This window comes from Elephantulus edwardii, unplaced genomic scaffold (genome assembly GCF_000299155.1).
Source record: "Elephantulus edwardii isolate Elephantulus edwardi_28Jun2011 unplaced genomic scaffold, EleEdw1.0 scaffold00066, whole genome shotgun sequence".
Taxonomy (NCBI): domain Eukaryota; kingdom Metazoa; phylum Chordata; class Mammalia; order Macroscelidea; family Macroscelididae; genus Elephantulus; species Elephantulus edwardii.
The window spans coordinates 8,091,642-8,100,315 of record NW_006399816.1 but is presented as its reverse complement, the minus strand read 5'-3'; positions in this window follow the sequence as shown (position 1 = coordinate 8,100,315).

Here is an 8,674-nt window from a genome sequence, read left to right as displayed (position 1 = left end):
ATCCTCCTCAGTTTCAGCAAGCAGGGTTGTGTCATCTGCATAATGCAGATTGTTGATAGATCTTCCACCAGTCCTGAAGCCACACTTCTCCTCATAGAACCCAGCCTCTCGGATAATCTGCTCTGCATACAGATTGAAAAGGTATGGAGATAGGACACATCCCTGGTGTACACCCTTCCCAATTTTGAACCAACACACATACATACACATTTTCACACAAAATGTTGTTGCTATTGTGTGCCATCAAGTGAGAACCAACTCACCGGTGAGTCTTCAGCAGATTTTCAGAGACTGTAAATCACTGGAGGAGACTGCCCATCCATCTCCCAGGGAGTAGCTGGTATATTTGAACTCCACGCCTTTGGTATTGCAGTGCAGCTCTTACCAATAGGCCACAGGATACTTCACACACATACCGACACATAGATGCACCCATGCCGTCACAGGGCCAGGCAATGCAAACTGTATTGAGTGCTGCAATCAGCAAGGACAATTCCATTGAGAAGGAAAGATCTAAGGCAGGTCTTGGGGGGAAGGTCGCTGGTGTCCTGGAAGCTTGCCCTGTAGCTCTATTTGGGGAAGTAGGTATGCACACTCGTGCCCCGCCTAGCTAGAACACAAGAGTGGTACATTGCATTGATGGCTCAAATGCTTTGCCTCTCCTGTGCCTGTTCATTGTCTTCCTTTTACCAGTTAGCTTTATATTGCTGTACTCTAGATCCACCCATGTGATTTGCTTTGGTTAGTGGGATTCTAACATAAGATGGTACATAGTCTTGAAATAGTCTTTTCTGCTAGAGCCTGTCCTCTTGCGCCTCTGTCTTCAGCATGAGGACATACCCAGGCAAGCCTGCTGGAATGTGAGAGACACATGGAGCACAGCCAGTTCATCCCAGACAGAACCAGCCCAGACCAGTTATCAGCCAACCAACCTCCAGACATGGGAGGAAATTTTTCTGAGACCTGAAAAACCACCCAGGTGGGCTGTAGAATAAAAACCACTGACCCACAGAATATTATTTTAAAGAAATGTTTATGGGTTTAGACCACTGAGTGCAAGAGTAGCTTGTTACACAGCATATTGTGGCAATATTGTGACAAAGGCCAAGGAGATAGGGCATGTTTATCCACCATGATGTCCACTGTGAAGTGGCATATGCAGAGTCTGTATAGAGTCCCAATCTCCAGCGCCATGCCTCAGCCTACTGGTACATAGTATTGTCCATGTCCACTCCATTCCAGCCATCTGGCCTTTGTGAAGCCTCACACATGTCCACACATGTACTCGACCATGTGGCCCCCCCCCACTGGAATGCTCATCCGCACCTTGTGCCCTTTGCATTCCACCCACCCTTCAAAGCGAGGCCATGCTCTGGAGATCTTCGTGGTGTCAGGGCCCCTGCAAACCTTCGGGCAAAATGAGGTTGAAGTGGACTGCAGTCCTCTAGCTCTCTCCCACAGTCTCCTCTGACCTGACACAGAGATCCTTCCTAAGACTACTGACGATTCTGACTAGGGATGCAATAGAAGATCATAGTCACAATGGGAGGGAAAACGTAGAAGAAAACGCAAATTCAAAAAAGACCAGACTTCCTGATCTAACAGAACCTGGAGGAATTCCCAAGACTGTTATTACCACAAGTTAGCCTTCTAATGTGGCCCTGAAGCCACTCTCAGAGCCCATCACTCAACCAAGTATAGATTGGTCTATAGAATAAACAACAAGAGAAAGATGGGCAATCTCCCTCCATGCTATTAACTGCCTCTGAAAACCCACTAGAGGGTCAGCTATGGGTCGGTTCTGACCCAAGGGTACACAAAAACACAAGAACATAGAGCAAACACAGAGCTCTGGTGGCCTAGTGGTAGGAAGTTGTGCTGCCAACTCAAAGGTTCGAATCCACGAGCCACTCCAAGGGAGGATGGATGATCTCCTCCCATGCTTCTGAAAACCCGCTAGAGGGTCAGCTATGGGTCAGTTCTGACTCAATGGCATGCAGCAACAATGACTAGACAGGGAACTCTGGTGGCTGAGGAGTGAGGTTCAAATCCACCAGCTATTCTCAAGGAAAAATAAGGACGATCTCCTCTAGTGGGATTTACAGCCTCTGAAAACTTGCCAGAAGGTCAGCTATGGGTTGATTTTGACTCAATGCTACATAACAACAACATAAAAGAAACACCTATGTGGAATTAATTTTACAAGACCCAAAAGAACATTTAACCCACAAACAAAGGCAATTTTTTGAGATGAGGCAGGGAAATCAGAGGAGTGGAAATACAGAAGGCAGGGTAGAAACGGGGAGAGAGCTGACATGTTGCGAAGACGGTTAGTCATGTCCTAGAATAATGTGTGCATGAATTATTGACTAGAAAACAAATTTTCTGTGTGAATTTCCACCGGAACAAAATAAAATGTTTAAAAAGATGAGGTGTAAGTAAGTCAAATTGCCCCCTGTTGTTCCTCCTCTCTTCCTCATCTCCCACTGCGCTCCGCGTGAGCTCTGCTGCAACATCAATATCAATCTGGTGCTGTGTGTCCTGAACAGTAAGTAGATCCTGGCCATGCAGGGACCCAAATCTCATGTAATCCTGGATCTCGTGGAGCCCCGACACTGAGCCTGGCACCCGGGAAGGTCCTGTGGGTGGAAAACGAACAGACTTTCTAACTATTTTGGTTTTTTTTTTTAAATTAATTGTTGCACATTTTTCTCCCCTCTGTCTTTTCCCCCTCCCCACCTCTCAGCTCACCTCGCAATGCACTCATTATTCCAGATTGTTCTCAGACATATAATGCAGAATCGTATATTCCTTTTGAACAGTTCTTCCTCTCAACGGTTCTAGTACTTTCCAACTATTGATTGTGAAGCCACTAACATAACATGTGAAAAAGGAATTTTACTCTGCAACCCTTCGCAGGATCCAGCGCTCAGTCTGAGCCTCAGTCTCCCCTTCCACATAATGAAGGACTGTGCTGACTCATCTCCGCGCTCCCTACCAGTGCTGAGCATCCGTGGAGCTGGCCCACGTGCCCAGTCCTCCAGCCATCGCTTCCTCCCACCACTGGCGAGAGCTTCCTGCCTGCTGGCCGCCCTTTGCATCTTTGGACAGCGGTAGCCAATGCGTTGGCTGGGCTTCCTTTTATGCATATTTTGAAAACAAAAAGTATAAATAGAAAGTAAGAAAAGCAGTGTCATTTTAACAGTTTGCTTTCCTTTCTACTTTCTTTTTAAAATAACATTTTTATTGTGATTTGACTGAAAGTTTGCAAAACATACTGGTTTCACATTCAATCATTCCTATACATTTTGCCTCATAACATGAATTACAATACCCACAGTGTCTAATTAGCCCCTTACTGTGCACTGAAGTTTGACTTCCTGTGATACAGCTTCCTTTGCTTCTTAAACCTGCCACAGGGATTGATGAGGCATTTGAGAAGCAGGTCTTCTGAAATCTGTGCTACACAAGGCTGCCTGTGGCCGGGGACACACACACACACACACACACAGCTCCTCTCCTGGCAGCAGCAATGCTGACTGTATTTTCCTCCTTAGGAAGAAGCCCCCTGGAGTCAAGTTTGAAAGGAGGGAAAAGAAGAAAATGGGGCAACACAAAATTCACCAGAGAGGGGAAGCCCTTTCCACCCCCCACCCCACCCCCTGCCGCTTACCGGAAGCAAGGATAAAAGATGGTACACACCAGAGATACAGCCTGATCAGCATTGTGAGGTAGAAGCTTCTTGGGCTCCAAAGCAGGAAAGAAGGCAGGGCTAGCTGCTATAGATACTATCCTCCAGTCAATATCCCTGTGTGCCCTGGTCTTACCTTCAAGCTCTTTTTTGGGTTGACTAGAGAAATTCAGATCATGTATCCCCTTGGGACTCCAGATGGGAGCATGGGATGGGAGATGATGAATCTCTGGGACTGGAGCTGCAGGGTGGAGGAAGGCCGAGTCTGTACTCACACCTGTCTGCCCAGTAGCCACCATATTCCATTCATCATGGACAGTAGAGGCTCACTCTGGGCAGAGTCTCCAGCTCAGCTCCATCCTGGCTGCCCCCATCCACCAGCAGGCAAGGCTTGAAAGCAGATGTGGGTATATGAGTAAGAGTCGCTCACTCTCCACTCTCTGTTTCCAACCATCTCCTCCCATCACATCCCTGTGAAAGTCAAGAGGCAGAGATGGAGAGAATGGAAGTCAGAAGCCTGGCTGCTGGCCCTACATAGCTCTGTGATCACAGGGAGAGCAGCCTTTCATTCGGATAACTCGCCTCCTCTGTGCAGGTGAGCGGTAGAGATGCCCACTCTATCTGCCTGAGAGCAGGATGGGAAAGGGTTTTCAACACATGAGCCTTTTACACATGGAAGGTACTTTTGTTACCTTGACCAGAGAGGTCCCCAAGGTGCTAGAGATTGTGAGGCTTCATGGTCCTCCTTTTCAAGTCTCTCCACGCCCTAGATTTTTAAGGTGGTGTTGTTGCATTGGAACCAACACGTAGCTGACCCTCACATGGGTTTTCAGAGGCAATAAAGTACATGGGAAGAGATTACTCATCCTTCTTCTGTAGAGCAGCTGGAGGTTTTGAACCATGTTCCATTGAGATTGCAGCACAGCTTGTTACCACTAAGCCACCAGAGCTCCTTTTGGCATTTCCCCCCATCCTATGATCATGTCATGTTCCTTTAGTCAACTACCAATCTCAGGACCACCTGTGGGCACACCCAAAACAGTTCTTTCTAGGACAAAGAGAGGGAGTAGAGCCTGGACCTTTCTTTTAGAAATTCCCTACCTGGGGTTCTGAGGAGGTAACAGGTGGGATAAACTTTAGGTCAAATTTTGGTGCATGTGTGTTTCCTTTCATTTTCTTTAGCTTTGGTTTGAACTTGCTTATGAGTAGTTTATGATCTGTTCCACAATCAGCTACTGGTCTAGTTTTCACAAGTGATAACTGAGCTTCTCCAACAATTCTTTCCACAGATGTAATCAATATGATTTCTGTGCAGATCTTCAGGTGGGGCTCATGTGTATAGGTGCTGTTGTGTGCTAATAAAAGGTATTTGCAATTAATAAATCATTGATTATGCAGAAGTCTATCAATTTATCTTCATCTTCATTTCTGTCACCAAGTCCATGTTTTCCAACTACTGATCCTTCTTCTTTGTCCCCGACTTTTTCATTCCAGTGACCCATTATTATTAATGCATTCTGATCGCATATTTGATCAATTTCCAATTGCAAATGTTGGTAGACATGGTCTTGCTGTTGTTGTTACTGCATGGTCTTATTTAATATGCAAATTCACTATACAAACTGCGTGTTTTAAGGCTCCTGTCATGAGTGGCTTGGCAAGCCTAAGCAGCTTTTTCACCAAAGTGAAAGTGGCAGAAATAAGGTCTGAATCTGGGTGGAGTCTCTTTCAATCACCCATTGGTAACCCAAGAGAACATAATTCCCAAGGATTTACTTTGTCAGAAAAAGCAAGGCAGAGAGGAAACTACCATGAAGGTATAAGGCAGGAGTGGGGGGTCTTTCTGAAAGTTTCTTGCTCCAGTTTGGTTTTCCCATTGGCTGAGATAATAAGAAGAAAAGTAACAGTACCTTCTACCATTGTTCCCACTGTCCTCTGGGCTAAGTACTTCAGAGACACCATCTTACTTATCCTCAAACAACCTTGTGAGGTAGGTTCTTTGTTTGTTTCTATCTTATAGATAAGGAAATGGAGACTCAGAGGGGTAAACTAACTGGCCAAGCTGTCTCCACAAGCTTGTACCTTCTAGAGTCTGCACTATCCCTGGAGTTCAGTTGCAAAGAGAGGTATCTTTCCAGTCCTAAGAGTTGGTTGAGATGAGATGGCTGCCTTGGAAGCGAGTGCGACTCCGTCAATGAGAATTGTTTGGCGTGTGTGGTACCCGCACAAGTACTATTTGTAGTTACTATTTGAAAACGAACAATTAATTTATTAAGTATACACATAAAAATTATAGCTTTTCTTAAGGATTAAGTTCCACTTACCAGTCCTATTGTTCTATTTATAAATGATTCAAAATAAGAACAAGACCTTCATTTTCTCTTCAATTAAAATTTTATTAACTCGGGTTGAAAAAAACGAAACTCCTTTAAACAATCAGTACCATTTACAATTTAATTAAATTTTGCCAAACAATCTCAACTACACTAAAACATTTAATATATTCGATTTTTCTAAGTCACCCAAATGTCTAATTGAACAAGCAAAACCTTTTCATCATGTACTTGAAAAACTGTTGTAAATCTAATACATTCCATTTGTAAATGGAGTTGGCACTCACGTTTGCTTAAATTGCTTTGCTGTTTGCAAACTTAGTCAAATTCTCCTATACCTTTCAACTTAAAATTGCATGTCTACAAGCTTCTGGTTACAGCAGAGATAAACACATTCCACCTCTCTTTCACTAGAAATAAAAACTCTGGAAAAGTATATACAGTAAGTCTCTGAGTGCTTGAAACAGAAATAATGGAAGGTGGTTTAAGAGGGGAATCAGAACTCAAAGAATGACTAATAGGGCAGTGAGTTTCTTTGACTTGGTAGCCTAGTGGTAAAGATCTGTGCTACCAACCCAAAGGCACATGGTTCAAATCCACCAGCTGCCCTGGAAGAAAGATGGATAATCTTTCCTGTGTGGTTAAATGCCTCTGAAAAGTGACCGGAGGGTCAGCTATGGGTTGCTTCCAACTTAGTAGTATATAACAACAGATTATATCATGTATTGGAATCTAAAGCTCTTCAGTGAGGTAGATTGACACAGTGGCTGCAACAACAGGCTTAGGCATCACAGAGTAGATCAGATAGGGTTTCTTTCTGTGCTGTGTAGATAACTCATTGTTGTCAAGCTGGAACACACTCATCACTGTTCCTCCATCAGCTTTGCTTTCCAGAGGCTATAAATTACATGTGAAGAGACAGTCCATCTTTCTCCTTCTGAGCCAATGGTGGATTCAAACCACTAGAGAGGCACCTCCTGTGGGTCAGCAGTGCAACTGCCCGTGTTTTACGCCGCCAGAGCTCCCTGCTGTTCACAGTCACTATAATTCACAGCACCTAATAGCCACAAAACTTCACAACTGCAAAGCTGGCACCAACAGAAAAAGCTCTAAGAGAAACTCCTTGGGGCAAGAAATTGAGTATTCCATCAGGGGTCCTACAAGACTAAGGGAAGAATAGTAACTTTTTTCTTTCTTTCTCTTGTGGTCTATTTCAAGAAAAATCTCAATGGTAAAATTCTACCCCTGCAGCATTGATGGCACAGGACCTCAAACTCAGAGAAAAACCTCTCTCCTACCAGAGAAATTGGTCCTAAGAATGTGGAAAAAAATCTTGGTTTGGGTTTTTTCCCCTTAACTCTCTCTTTTACCCTGGAGGTGAACTCAGTAGGAGAAATGTGGTTCAACAGATGGTTGTTGTTGTTGTTGCTGATGCTGCTGTTGTTTGTTAAACACCAGCACATTGGCCCTGAGCTCATTTGTAGTGACCTCTGTGTACAGCAGGAGGAAACGTGCCCGACCCACCCGGCACTGTCTTACCTTCTCTGCTAAGCTTAAGCCCATTATTGTCTCGGTGCCGATCCAGCTCACTGAACGTCTTCCTCTTTGCCGACCTTCTTTCTACTTTTCCATACCTGATATCTCTCCAGGCTCTGGCCCCTTCTGAGAACATGCCCAAAGGATGTCAGGAAAAATCTCACCCTCTCTGTGTCTAAGGAATATGCTGGCTGCCCTTCTTCTCCAACACCACAATTGCAACAACATGTCATTGTTGTTGTGTGCTATTGATTTGAAACCAACCCATAGCTGACCTTCCAGCAGCCAGAGGCGGTAAATGGCACGGGAATTCTTCTCCCATGGAGCAGCTGGTGGGTTTGAACCATGTGCCTTTGGAATTGTAGTGTAGCTTCTTATCACTAGGCCACCAGAGTGCCCATGGAGAGTAAAATCTTAGGTTTTTAGCTAAGACACACACACACTCACACACACACATAACCAAAACAAAAACAAAACCAAAAAAACCCAGAGGGGACCAGAGAATGAGAAGAGTTGGTGATCATGGAGAGCTAAAAAGAAAGGACTTCCCTTTGTGTGAGATTCTAGACCCATCCTGAGCCAGGTCTGCATAGCAGGGACTTGGAGCAGTGAAAATTTTGAGAAATAAAATATGGTGTAGACCACTGAGCAGATCCCAAAGGGATCCTGAGTGGTGCGTGAGCGGAACAAACCAGACTAGAATGGCAAAGGCTTTGAAAAGTTGAGATTGGAACCACGAACCAAAGATGACAAGCCTGAATCTAATGGAGTTAATTACATGATCCTCAACATGCCCCAAATTCTCTACATGCAGAGAACAAAAAAAAAGCTCACCCACTTCCAAAGGAAAAGATAAGACATCAGCCCTAAGATGATCTGTCATTGTTGTATACTGTCAAGTTAGGACCCACCCATAACTGACCCTCCAGTGGGTTTTCAGAGACAGTGAATTGCATGGGGGAGATTGCCCATCTTTCTCCCATGGAGTAGCTGGTAGATTCAAACCATGTACCTATGTTTGACAGAGCAATTCCTAACCACTAAACCATCAGATCATACAAAGATGTTAAAACAATTCTCATACCTAAACCACACCAAATCCAAACCACTGCCA